This window comes from Oncorhynchus tshawytscha, linkage group LG05 (genome assembly GCF_018296145.1).
Source record: "Oncorhynchus tshawytscha isolate Ot180627B linkage group LG05, Otsh_v2.0, whole genome shotgun sequence".
In the NCBI taxonomy this organism is placed as follows: Eukaryota; Metazoa; Chordata; class Actinopteri; order Salmoniformes; family Salmonidae; genus Oncorhynchus; species Oncorhynchus tshawytscha.
The window spans coordinates 40,174,984-40,189,322 of record NC_056433.1 but is presented as its reverse complement, the minus strand read 5'-3'; the positions used below and the strand labels follow the sequence as shown (position 1 = coordinate 40,189,322).

Here is a 14,339-nt window from a genome sequence, read left to right as displayed (position 1 = left end):
TGGGAAGGGTGTTGCAATAAAATAAAAACATTGAAATCACAGGACAAGACAGGAACACAGAAGGAAAGAGACATAATGACAAACACAAAAGTCAATACCGAACAGTTATAGCACAAGGAGAACAGAAATCACAACACAGCAGTACAGAAACAATGCAACATTTAGTAAAAACAGTCAGCATAGATAGTAGACAGTCAGCACTAAATTTGATAGAATATCAGGTACACCTGACCAAGACTGCTGATATAGAAAAAACAACAAAACATATCCATGCAGTGATTCAGGGATATTGTCTTCTTCTCTTCTTCAAAAAAAATATTTTGGATCAGATTATCATTGCTTTCCTGATCTGTTATTAGATTCGGGACCAGAGATATTAGCCTAAGCAAAGAAACCTATTAATTTCAGGGGATTCCTTTCAAATTTCAGTGGAAATGTATGCAATATGGCATATCATAAAAATAGAGGGTTGAGCTAACCTACCGTTCAATATTTGAATGACAGGTGCTTCTCGCTGGCAAATGCAGGACCTGTCGCGCTCCTTGCCACCTTGGTATACACACTGATGTTGAACTATAGGCATCAAATAGGACCGTTGTCAGTTAGCCTTATATTATGTTGGCTGATATCATGGTGCGAGAGACATTTTAAATAATGCAATCTTATGACAACCAAATTAACTGACAATCTATCATAATATACTGAACAAAAATATAAAACGCAACAATTACTACAATTTTACTGAGTTACAGTTCATATAAGAAAATTAGTCAATTGAAATAAATTCATTAGGCCCTAATTTATAGATTTCACATGGCAGGGAGCAGCCGTGGGTGGGCCTCAAAGGGCATAGGCCCACCCACTGGGGAGCCAAGCCCAGCCAATCAGAATTTGTTTTTCCTCACGAAAGGGCTTTATTACAGAAAGAACTACTCCTCAGGTTCATCAGCTGTCTGGTCTGAGACGATCCTGCAGGTGAAGAAGCCAGATGTGGGGGTCCTGGGCTAGCGTGGTTACACATGGTCTGCGGTTGTGAGGCCGGTTGGACGTACTGCCGAATTCTTTAAAACAATTTTGGGGGTGGCTTATGGCAACAGCTCTGGTGGATGGTGGTGCAGTCAGCATGCCAATTGCACACTCCCTCAAAACTTAAGACATCTGTGGCAATGTGTTGTGTGACAAAACTGCATATTTTAGAATTTTCCCCAGCACAAGGTGCACCTGTGTACTGATCATTGTGTTTAATCAGTTTCTTGATATGCCACACCTGTCAGGTGGATGGATTGTCTTGGCAAAGGAGAAATGCTCAATAATAAGGATGGAAACAAATTTGTGAATGAAATGTAAGAGAAATAATATTTTGGTGTGGAAAGTTCCTAGGGTCTTTTATTTCAGCCCATGAAACATGGGACCAACATTTTACATGTTGCGTTTATATTTTTGTTCAGTATAAGTACATCCTGAAATGAAATCCTGTCAATATCTATATGTAACCAGTAGGGATGCCCTGCTGTCGGGGATATAGCCCTAAACTGCTACTTTGAAACTACCCGAAAAGGCGTTAGAGAAACATTTGCATAATAACAAAAAATGTAGGAGAAAAAAATACACCCAAACTATATAGCCATCTCAAAACACTAGTTGTGCTTCCGGATAGCGTGTAGCAGTCACATTATGGGTGCGTTCGTTAATTCACTCAGGCTATCTACTCCGATTTCAGAGCACTCGTCTGAGTGTGCCAGAGTGCAGAATAATTTATTAATTTACGAAAGCTCAACAGCAAATTGAATATAGCCGGTGTCAGTAAACATCGCAAAAATAAGTAATTAAATTGTTGCCAGCAGCTGTTACCAACGCTCTAGATTACATGAAAACAATCTAACCAGCTCTGCTAGAGCGAATGGTCAGAGAGGTGTTCTCTAATTTATGTCTGGAAGGAGCTTGCAAGCTAGCCAACGTTAGCTTGGGTGCTTGACTGCCGTTGTGATGTCAGAACGCTCGAATCTACCCTACTCCAGCTCTGAACGCTCCGAGAGCGAAACGCTCTGAATTTACGAACGGACAATCTGACAACTCTGATTTACGAACGCCCTCTGGCACTCCAGATTTAATTTACGAACACGCCTTGTGTGTTTTTGCCACAAAAACTCAAAGTCAGAAAAGGGTTTCAAAGGGACTTCCCTAAAAATTGTCCATGGCTGTGGCATCCCCAATAGACAACTTCAATGGAAACGAACTGAAGGTCGATCGAAGAGGACCCCAACCCTTCTGCACCGGAAATCAATGCGTTCTTCGTGCAGAAATGAAATCACGTCCATGAGTGCTTGCCTTCCACAAAGGGTTTGATGCACCGTTATCTTGCAAAAATGCAACAACAAAAAATCGTCAGCTAATCAAATAACGATTATGTTACCCAGTTTGCAAAAAAAAAAAAAAAGTTCGTGATAATGAATTGAGAAGATGTCTGATGTATATTTTCATTCACACCAACCCTTCAGAATGACAATGTGGTGTGATAGTTAGCATGCTGCTTGCTAACAAGCTCTCCTAATTTACAACCACCATCAATTGAACCAATTACGTTAGCGTGAGTTCTAATTTCAAAACATGACCACTGGTCAAGTAGCTAGATGTTCTCTCTCTTTTTGTGCCTCCCGGTTAATTGCCGTATACATAATGCAACCAATAAAACCAGACGTGCAACAAACGGACAAGTTAAATATTTTCCTCACACCTGTCACCTGAGTGGCTAGCTCAGTTGATTGCTACAAATGTTAGCAGACAGTGATGCCTAAACATTTTAACAGTTAATAGTGTAAGTAAATGGTCGCGATTTTACTACGTTTCCCAATTCTCAAACATTATTAATGGTTGCAGTTTCTAATGCATGCAAAAATGCAGTCATGATAAAATGTTATCATACCTCAAATGTCTGTTCAATTCCTCCTATATTCTTGCCATCCCTACTACAGTATAGTACAAGCCGCTGTTTCTATCAGTTGACAGATCCAATCCAAACCACTTCCATGCTTTGGTTATCATAGCCGGGGAGAAATTAATCACGTTCAGCAGCGAAGGAACAAGGCACTATTTCCTCCCAGAAGGGCTCCAGGGGGCACAATCTAATGCAACAGATACTACAACAATCGATTTTAAGATTAATTCACTGGCGAGGAAACTATTTTATCAATGCAAAGTAGAAAATATAATCTTGACTTCGTGGGGAAATGTACCTATCGCAAAGACTGTGATGGTACGTACCACTTTCTATTGTTTGAGAGCCACCTCACGCATCAGAGCGAGGAGCCACAAAACTGACCTTCAGAAAATGCACACCTGATTGGCCCATTTTCTTCAAACCACTCCCGGTCTTCTCGTATGTCCAATCCATAGCAAGGAGGTGGATAAAAATGTTATTAGTTCTGATTGCCCTACTGTACTGTGCAAATAGATTTTTCTTTAAATTATTATATACTGATATTTTGTTATTGCAAAACTTTATCACAGTTGCACAAATATAATATATCTCACTATTTAAGTTATTGATATAGGTAACCATAGGATTACATGCAATTATAAATAGGGTTTAATAATAATCATCCTGTGGGCAAGGTTGGGTAGGTTACTTTTTTAATGTAATTTAGGTTACTGCTTACGTGTCCAAAATTGTATTAAGTAGGCCTAATGTAACTTTTGGATTACCCAAACTCAGAAATGTAATCGGATTACTTACTTTTCGATTACTTTCCCCTTAAGAGGCATTAGAAAAAGACAAAAAGGATCCATGAAACACATTTTCTGTGTCATCCTGGTTGACACATGCTCAGGTGAAACAAACGTAAACTTTTTTTCAATGCTGAAATTATTTATATATTATTATATTATATATTATTTCAATTCCTTTCTGAATTGAAAAGTAATCCAATAAGTAATCATGTAATTTTTCAAAAGTATCTAATCTGACTACAATATTTTTGCTGATAATGTAACTGATTACATGTATTAAATTACTCCCCAACCTTGCTTGTGGGTTATTATGGCTGCGCATGTAATTAACTTTCAGATCGCACACAACACCAACTAGTGTTATTGGCTCATTTGTTTCCGTCCAAGGAATATTGGCCAATCATGGTCTTGCATTTTGCCTGCAATAAAAGACAGAGGCGATTCGATTATCTGCCCCGAATTGCACCGGTGGAAGGAGTTTGTTCGGGTGAAAAGTGATTGCATTCGTTTTGGGACATGGTTACCTCCCGGGCGTGAGCCAGGTGCACATCTCTGGAGTAGGATTCTGTTTTTTTCCAAATGCAAAAGTGATTGCTTTATCTGCCTTCATAATGAAAACTAGTTTGAAAATTCGAACATAAAATATGCCTCGTTGACAACATGACCGAGCATCGCAGATTTACTGTTCGATTTGAGGACGCGTTTGCCCGTCACGTCACAGGCCAAACACATGTGCACGACGGCTCAGCTTAATCGAACTCCCTCAGACAACGACCAATAGAGAATTATATCCTGAAAGGTTTATAAAATTAATTTCATTGATTAAATATTTAGATCACTCATCTATTGAAAACATAGGAGTGACTTATGTTAATACACATTTTGTCATCATAATATTTAACTAAACCATGACGTTTATTATATGTTTGTTCACGTTAATATTACAGAGTGAATGCTTTACTTTTAGGACATTTCCGGTAGTGTAGTGCTTTCACAACTTCCAAGATGGCGGCCACCCTCGTTTCGTACTGGAACGATTCAGATAATGAGACCAAATCTCATGTTAATCCCGAAAAGGTTGACCCCGATGCTCTGGCACATCTTCAACCGTTGAAATCTGGCAAAACAATGTCACTGTCTGTCCTCAATTCAGCTCCTGAGGTCGCCGTAAAGGTACGCGAGATAGCTAGGCATATTATTAGCCGGCTGCTAATGTAGCTAACGTTAGCTTGTGACAAAAAACTAAATCTAACGTTAACTTAATAGCTACTTAGCTAGCTACACTGCATGGAACATTGAAAGTAAAGTCACAAATTTAGCTAACGTTAGTCGATAATAATTTGATGCTGACGCGTAACACTAAGTAGCTAAAAGGGGTTCAGTAATGTCGTTAGCTGGTCAGGCGGGAAAATGTTAACTGTCTTTAGCTTGCTAGCTAAGGTTAGATAGCCAACTTGCTGTTAACGATAACTTGAAGAACGTTGTGATTATGGTGGCCTATAGGGCGATACTTTGGCCTACACGAGTTTTGCGATTTCAAGTGTCACCCATACTGATCAACCAACAGTCCGTCAAACGGGAGCGAACGCATCTCAATTCAAAGACTGTTTAAGAATGGTACACGTTTGAGGGAAACTTGTTTTGTTCTGAACGTGACGGTTTTGTCGTCACCCAAGGTAACAACGTTTAATGAACTGAACGCAACACAGGATAGAAGTGGGACAGCTAACTTCAATCCCCTTTAACTTTAAGTGTCTTCATAGTTTGATGATTGATCAGAATGGTCAGCAGTATAAAACCTGTCATGTTTCTTCACTCCAACAGGAGGCTGTGGAGACTGGCGTACATCTGGACCCCTCTCTCAAAGAGGTCACCTACAACCCCACATATGAAACCATGTTTGCACCAGAGGTAAAATTGAGACATTTTAGTCAAGTAAACTGCCTTACTTCATTCTGACTGTACCTACCTAAGATGTTCATCATTAGCATATTCACGTTGCACCCCTTCTAGTTTGGTCCTGTCAACCCATATAAAAGTAAACAGATGGCTGCACCCAGGAATATATTTGACACAGTAAGACATCAACGGAATTTAGGAAAGTCTGCTTTGGACCACATCCCCTGCTGCTTTGGTAGCATGTCGGAGCGTGTCTGCTTGAGGTGAGGACTTACAGGACCGTAAGAACCTGTTAATAGGCTGTTTGATGTTTTATATTATTTTACACACATTTGTTTTTACTGAACATTGCCAGCCAATACTTTTGAAAAATGCTATCCCTCCCGAAAAAAATGTCTACTGGCAAGCTGTCATAAGATTTGCAGTTTGTGTAGATTTTCGTCTTCTTGCTTCTTCTTGGCCATCAAATACGTTGAAACACGGCACTTGGAAACACGTATGCAATTTAATATACAGTTTTATCTTGAATAGCCGTGTTTTCATGTTCTCATTCTTAGCCACAAAACAAGGAATACGGAAGTAAAATTGACGCGTGTATATTGCTAGCCGGTAAGGAGAATGTTTTGAAACGCAATGGAAAGCCGTTGAAATGTATAGTGTAGTCATTGCTTTCTATAACAGTCATTGAAAGAAAGAGAAGAAAATGACAGTTTCTCTTGTTTCTCCTCTCGTAGGATTGACTGTGTTTGAGGTTGGCCCAAAGAAGACTGACAAGAGGAAAAAGGTGCAAGGAGGTGAAGCGAATGACATTGACAATTACCTCAGGCCCTGGGCGAAATACGTGGATGAAAAGGACGGTGCCAAACCATCAGAGGTAATCAATGAATCAAACAATATTATGTAAAGCTCAAACAAAATGTGGATGTTTGTATTATACAGCAGCAGTGTGATTATTTGGACTTAACTTAACTGCTTTTCCTTATAGAAAGATATTGTCTGATTCAGACCGAATGTTTTCTGCTGATTGGTCTGTAGGAGGAACAGAAGGAGCTGGATGAGATCACAGCCAAGAGGCAGAAGAAGGGAAGGAACGAGGAAGAGGCTCCGGCGGCGGAGAAGACCATTCTCCATGGTAACTAGCACTCATCTCCGCTATTACTACTTACATAACTGAACTGATCAGCACTCACTCAAATAAAAAGAGAATGAGATGTTGACCATTATGTAGTAAGTTCTCAATGTCTTACTGTTTATCTACTGTGTCTCCAGTCAAAGATGCGTACGACTACCAGGGGAGGTCATACCTCCATGTACCCCAAGACGTGGGCATCAACCTGCGTTCTGCAGACATCCCAGACAAGTGTTACCTGCCCAAGAAACAGATCCAAGTCTGGTCTGGACACACTAAGGTAGGGTGTGTGTGTTAGCTAGGGTGGCATACTGTGTAGTTTGAAATACACTCATCGGGTTATTTACAGAGACGGGAAATGTGAGCAAGCGAGAAAGAAAGTGCTTGTGCAGCAGAAGTAGTGTTGTGGAGATGTGATCAGGCCTTTGGTTCTGCCTGTATGCAGAGAGGGGGCCGGATCACTCGGGTCTAAAATGAGCAGGGCTTCCATCTCACTTACACAGGAGCCAGTTGCAGACTGAAAAGCAAGAGGGATGAATACAAATGCAGTATGCTAGTGGGTTTGTGGATAGAGGATGGATGAGAGGAGAGACGGGTAGATGGTTAATAGCGAGTTTAGACACATTGTCTGGAAACGCCATTGTGATTTGAGTAAAATATCCTGCATGGCAGATGCAGTGAGCAACATGTCTTGGCACAAATCAGTGTGCAGCAAGGCATGCTTGCCTGTTTTATGTCTCTAGCCTTATAATTCAAGAAGGATTTAATCTCTTTCTGCTGCGCTGCTAGCCATAGGGCAGGTGATTGGGCCCTACGCAAACAGCATCGGTACACGGTCCGTTCCAAAAAAGTAACCGCACAAATGCATGTTGAAAACAATGCTGCGTTTGTGTAAAGTGTGGAGTGTCCTTTAGTCTAATCTCACACACGCGTACACACACTGAACTGTCTATGATTAGGGGAACAGTGTTGTCCCAAGACAAGTTGTTAGTGGGTATTATCATACACGCAAACACACAGGGTTGGGGCACCCTGAAGCTTGGGTTCACTATCTAAGATGTGCCAAATGAATTATCTCCAGCTCAGGGCTCCAGCTATGCATTTGGTTTGCTAAGTGGATGGCTTGCAACATCAAGCTTCTTGGTTACAGCAGAGACAATCAATACCCTCCTGGATCAAGATCCCTGCTCCCTAAATGTGTTTTGTGTGTAAATCATTATTTAAAAAATAAATAAAAAATGCTTTTTGAAAGAAAGGGTGCCTCTTGTGTGCACTTCCAGTAATACCGTATACCCCAATATGAGAAGAAATGTTATGACAATCTTGAGACTGCCCAAACCTACTTTTCAGAGGTTGAGTGAGGGAACACTCATCGGTCACTCAGTTGCATCCAAAGATATTGGCATCCTTGCACTTTCCCAGAGTAATTACCGATTTCTTCTAAAAAATAATTTGAAATTGCGACACCGCTGGTCTCCACAACTTATTGGCTTTTCAACATTGCACAAGCAGTTACATTTTGTACACTTAAGTTTACAAATTTAGTTTAGAAAATAAAGACAAATGTAATAAACAGAATTATTGGTACCCCGGAGCTAGTACATGATTGCAAGGACTTTGACCAATATGACTGCAGACAAACACTTCTTCTAGCCATCATCAGCTTGCTGCACCTTTCTACTAGCAGTTTGGCCCACTCTTCAGCAGCAATTCTGAGAGGTGCACTCAACCAAATGAAGTGTTGAGATCTCACCTCGCATTATTCAACCTCCCATATTAGATTGTCCTGTGTTCTTTTCAACAGTAGGGATGTAACGGTACAGTGGGCCCACAGTTCGGTATGTATCACGGTTTGTGGGCTACGGTAACGGTACAGTTTCGCTATCTTTATTTAAGAAAAAAACATAAACACATCACCCTTTAAACAATGAATAGGGCAGCAAATCTTTGGCTATGAATACTCCCACTGTTTTTGTTATTTCTTTGTGTTTTTCTGAATTTGTCGCAAATTGCTGTTGGAAGGCAGCAGTGAGAGATTGTTGTTTTTGCTAAGGAGTGGAATCTCCTTGCTCCACCTGCAAGGGATACGGCCGGGTGACGGCGACGTAAATGACATATCATGTTAGTGTTTCCACTCGAGTAGCCTAGGGTGGCAAAAGCAATGCTTGCATACTGTACTTTGTTTACGGTCTTACCCTCGTCGTCGTATTGAACTCTGAATCCAAAATGTTCCCACATAGCGGATTTGAAAGACTGCAGTGCCTCTTCCAATTTGCTTCTCGCTAGTGCTCGCCATTGTCACGTCGGGGCTGGGAGAATATTTGTTTTTAGGTTCCCCTCGCTTCACGGGGCCCCTTTTTAGGGAGGTTTCCTACTGAGATGTCATTACAAATCGTCCATTGGTTGTTTAAGGTTGAGGTCACTTCAGTTGCTACATTTTGAGACATTGCTGTGGAGTAAAGTTTGTCAGCCCTCAGGAGCCCCCCTAACGGCCCCAAGCAGTTGCCTGCCTTGCCTGTTCATAAGCTGCACGTCTGTGGATCTGAATGTACAACGTGCGTGTAGTGCCGATTGCGCTGCAGACGTTTTGGAAATTATAGGAAAATGACAGGCATATCATAATTCCGCGGGTTCACGTGTGTATTGAACCGTTTGGGGCGTACCGAACGGTTCGACAACATACTGTGTACCGTTGCATCCCTAGTAAACACAGCACTGATCTGTATTGCTAAAGAGCTCTAGTTTTGTGTCATTGGTCCACAGAACATTTCCACTAGGATTTAGGCTTGTTTTGGTGGGTTTTTGAGAATTTCAATCAGTCATTCTTGTCTCCTTCTGCAGTGTTATCTTCTTATGTTTACCAACGACCAGATGACGCATTCAAAGAAAATAACCCCATTGGGAGTGAAATGTTCAACCCAGTGTCCAAAAACGGTCTCTTTGTTGAAGGTTGTGGCAAGGGAATAGTTTGGATCTGAATCCCATCCATAACCTATGGCGAGAGCTGAAAACAGCAGCCAGCAAGCTCATTGCTGGCTACAAGAAGCATTTTTCAGGAGTTAGCCAAAGGCTATGCAACCAAGGACTAGCTCTGGGGTGCCCATTCATTTATCCATGACACTTGTCTTTTATTTCTACATTTAAAATTGTAAACTTAAGTGTACAAAATGGAATTGCCTCTGCAATGTTGAAATTCTGATAACAAGGTGTGAAGACAGTCTTCGATTTATTTGTGAAGAAATGGGGAATTATTTGAACGCGCAAGGGTGCCAGTATATTTGGGTGCAAATGTATGTAAGAGGAATTATAGCAATACCATACACAACTGCATGCTCAAAGACAGGCAGATTAATCATCTATTATGTCCCCACGTTAACCTCTTTCTCTCTCATTCTCTCTCTGACAGGGGTCAGTGCTATCTGTCTGTTTCCTGTGTCAGGTCACCTGCTGCTCTCCTGCTCTATGGACTATAAGGTCAAGGTAAGGAACACTCTTGCCTCGCTCAGACACCATCAAGTCCTCAGTGAGGACCCAAAATCTGTCAGATTAAGCTAGAGATGGATGCGTTTCAATCCGTCGCATGTCCGCATCTGCGGTGAAAGGTGTGCAAACGGTTTGGCCTACATAGACTATTATGACCCGTCTCTGGAAGGATAACACTCTCACAAACATGATGGTGGACTCCGGTTTGCTCTACGACCCCCACACGCGTCTTGGGACTCGTCTGATGTCGGTACAGCCGATCTGTCAACCTCTGTCTGTAGCGTCCTAACACTTTGGTCTACACACTCACCTTTGTCTCACCTTTCCACAAACACATACATGTCAGTGGTTTTGCTCTAGGAGACTCACAGGCCTCACAAGACTTGTCTGATGGTCCCCCGGGACAAGTTGAATTGTTTTATGGAAGTACTGTAAATGTGGAGACTGTTTAGTGCCAAAAATAAGAGGTTAAATGCATGTATAAATTTGAAAAGAAATACACAATTTTTCTGATCTTTCTTATATCTCTCAGGTATAGAACAAAGACTTCTGAAGAAACTTACTTTAAAAAATGTTGGTTTACGATCTGTTGTTCCATGTAGTGAATCAGTTATTCAATGCGTTTGCTTGGCCTACTAGCAGTAAGCCAAAATATTTTTGGTTCAAATAATGTTATAATAAACTGCTCAAAAAAATAAAGGGAACTCTAAAATAACACATCCTAGATCTGAATGAATGAAATATTCTTATTAAATACTTTTTTCTTTACATAGTTGAATGTGCTGACAACAAAATCACACAAAAATTATCAATGGAAATCAAATTTATCAACCCATGGAGGTCTGGATTTGGAGTCACACTGAAATTCAAGGGGGAAACCACACTATAGGCTGATCCAACTTTGGTGTAATGTCCTTAAAACAAGTCAAAATGAGCCTCAGTAGTGTGTGTGGCCTCCACATCCCTGTATGACCTCCCTACAATGCCTGGGTATGCTCCTGATGAGGTGGCGGATGGTCTGCTGAGGGATCTCCTCCCAGACCTGGACTAAAGCATCCGCCAACTCCTGGACAGTCTGTGGTGCAACGTGGCGTTGGTGGATGGAGCGAGACATAATGTCCCAGATGTGCTCAATTGGATTCAGGTCTGGGGAACGGGCGGGCCAGTCCATAGCATCAATGCCTTCCTCTTGCAGGAACTGCTGACACACTCCAGCCACATGAGGTCTAGCATTGTCTTGCATTAGGAGGAATCCAGGGCCAACCACACCAGCATATGGTCTCACAAGGGGTCTGAGGATCTCATCTCGGTACCTAATGGCAGTCAGGCTACCTCTGGCGAGCACATGGAGGGCTGTGCGCCCCCCCCAAAGAAATGCCACCCCACACCATGACTGACCCACCGCCAAACCGGTCATGCTGGAGGATGTTGCAGGCAGCAGAACGTTCTCCACGGCGTCTCCAGACTCTGTCACGTCTGTCACATGTGCTCAGTGTGAACCTGCTTTCATCTGTGAAGAGCACAGAGTGCCAGTGGCGAATTTGCCAATCTTGGTGTTCTCTGGCAAATGAAAAACGTCCTGCACGGTGTTGGGCTGTAAGCACAACCCCCACCTGTGGACGTCGGGCCCTCATACCACCCTCATGGAGTCTGTTTCTGACCGTTTGAGCAGACACATGCACATTTGTGGCCTGCTGGAGGTAATTTTGCAGGGCTCTGACAGTGCTCCTCCTTGCACAAAGGCGGAGGTAGTGGTCCTGCTGCTGGGTTGTTGCCCTCCTACGGCCTCCTCCACGTCTCCTGATGTACTGGCCTGTCTCCTGGTAGCGCCTCCATGCTCTGGACATTATGCTGACAGACACAGCAAACCTTCTTGCCACAGCTCGCATTGATGTGCCATCCTGGATGAGCTGCACTACCTGAGCCACTTGTGTGGGTTGTAGACTCCGTCTCATGCTACCACTAGAGTGAATGCACCGCCACGAACTGAGAAGTGGTCTGTGGTCACCACCTGCAGAACCACTCCTTTATTGGGGGTGTCTTGCTAATTGCCTATAATTTCCACCTGTTGTCTATTCCATTTGCACAACAGCATGTGAAATGGATTGTCAATCAGTGTTGCTTCCTAAGTGGACAGTTTGATTTCACAGAAGTGTGATTGACTTGGAGTTACATTGCGTTATTTAAGTGTTCCCTTTATTTTTTTGAGCATTGTATATTTTGTTATACTCCAAGGGGTCTTAGAATTCTAAATCAAATGGCAAAATTATCCTTAAAACAATTCCATTTAGCTTAGTAGAACCCCCCACCTACCTGGTTTAGACAGGGCTTAGACTCTTATGGGTGACTAACAACTCAGTCCAATCTTCAATTTTTCCTGTCCTCATCTCCCCTTTCCTGGCCAGATATAATAATATATATATTTTTTTTAATGGTGTCTCTCTAAGGCAAACCAACGTGTTTTGGGAGAAGGAGCATCTTCACTTCCCCTCTGTTCTTTCACTCCTCCATCTGTCCCGTTCTCTCTCCCATGGCTTAGTTGAGTCATTCTATCCTGTGGATTTAGATGTGAAGATGGCTCTGTTCTGTCAAAAGGTCTCTGGGCCCCTGACTCCTCACTGTTTGTGTGTCTGGTAGAACCAGGGGCCTACTGGTTTTAATGCTTTTACTGTCTCGGATGAGCCCTTTGCTGATTTCTTATGAGACCTTCAGTGGTTGCCAGTGGGACTGGTGCATCAGACACTGACCCATGCTGGTCGAATCTAGTCAAAGGATCACACAGTGCTTTTAAAAATGTTCTTCTCTCATCCCTCTCCTCAGTTGTGGGAGGTGTATAACGAGAGGAGGTGCATACGGACATTTATCGGTAAGTGGACTATCTCTGTTATACGTGTGTTTTGCTACAGGGATTACAATTCCCCTTGGGTTAACCTCTAGCGACGAGCAATCCCGTATCCAGGAGCGTAATCATAGCCTCAAGCTCATTACCATAACGCAACGTTTCCTATTCATGAAAATCGCAAATGAAATGAAATAAATATATTGAAACACAAGCTTAGCCTTTTGTTAACAACACTGTCATCTCAGATTTTCAAAATATGCTTTTCAACCAAAGCTACACAAGCATTTGTGTAAGAGTATTGATAGCCTAGCATAGCATTAAGCCTAGCATTCAGCAGGCAACATTTTCACAAAAACAAGAAAAGCATTCAAATAAAATAATTTACCTTTGAAGAACTTCGGATGTTTTCAATGACGAGACTTGGTTAGATAGCAAATGTTCATTTTTTCCAAAAATATTATTTGTGTAGACGAAATAGCTCAGTTTTGTTCATCACGTTTGGCTATGAAAAATACTGTAAAATGCAGTCACTTACAACGCCAAACTTTTTTCCAAATTCGCTCCATAATATCGACAGAAACATGGCAAACGTTGTTTAGAATCAATCCTCAAGTTGTTTTTCACATATCTATTCGATAATCTATCAGTGGTGGCAGCTGGCTTCTCATCAGAAGCAAACGGAAAAATACTGCAGCTGGAGATTACGCAATAATTGCAACGGAGGACACCAAGCAACCACCTGGTAGATGTAGTCTCTTATGGTCAATCTTCCAATGATATGCCTACAAATACGTCACAATGCTGTAGACACCTTGGGGAAAACGTAAGCTGACTCCTAGCTCCTTCACAGCCATATAAGGAGTCATTGGAATGAGGCAGTTTTAAAAAATGCGGCACTTCCTGATTGGATTTCTATCTGGGTTTCGCCTGTAACATCAGTTCTGTGGCACTCACAGACAATATCGTTGCAGTTTTGGAAACGTCAGTGTTTTCTTTCCAAAGCTGTCAATTATATGCATAGTCGAGTATCTTTTCGTGACGAAATATCTTGTTTAAAACGGGAATGTTTTTCATCCAAAAATTAAAAGAGCGCCCCCTATATCGAAGAAGTTAAGAGAATAAGACCTTAGCTCAAACCACTAACTAGCCTAAGTGTGTTGTCATCTCTAAGGGTATACAAAACCAAATGCAATTCTCAGTCAATCAAGCACATCACTTCAACATACAATATATCCACCAGTACAAGTTAGTTGGATTCCA

The 14,339-nt window shown here is 41.9% G+C and overlaps 1 protein-coding gene and 1 pseudogene across 1 annotated transcript in view; one reads left to right on the top strand and one right to left on the bottom strand.

Annotated features, from left to right (window-relative positions):
• Window positions 1–3,287, bottom strand: part of LOC112232986 (wiskott-Aldrich syndrome protein family member 1-like) — a 155,153-nt gene extending 151,866 nt beyond the window's left edge. The window contains 1 exon segment of the mRNA XM_024400327.2: window positions 2,924–3,287. The gene's annotated coding sequence lies outside the window, so the exon portion shown is untranslated.
• A 1,420-nt stretch (window positions 3,288–4,707) lies between these two features.
• LOC112233626 overlaps window positions 4,708–14,339 on the top strand; it is a 28,432-nt pseudogene continuing 18,800 nt past the window's right edge.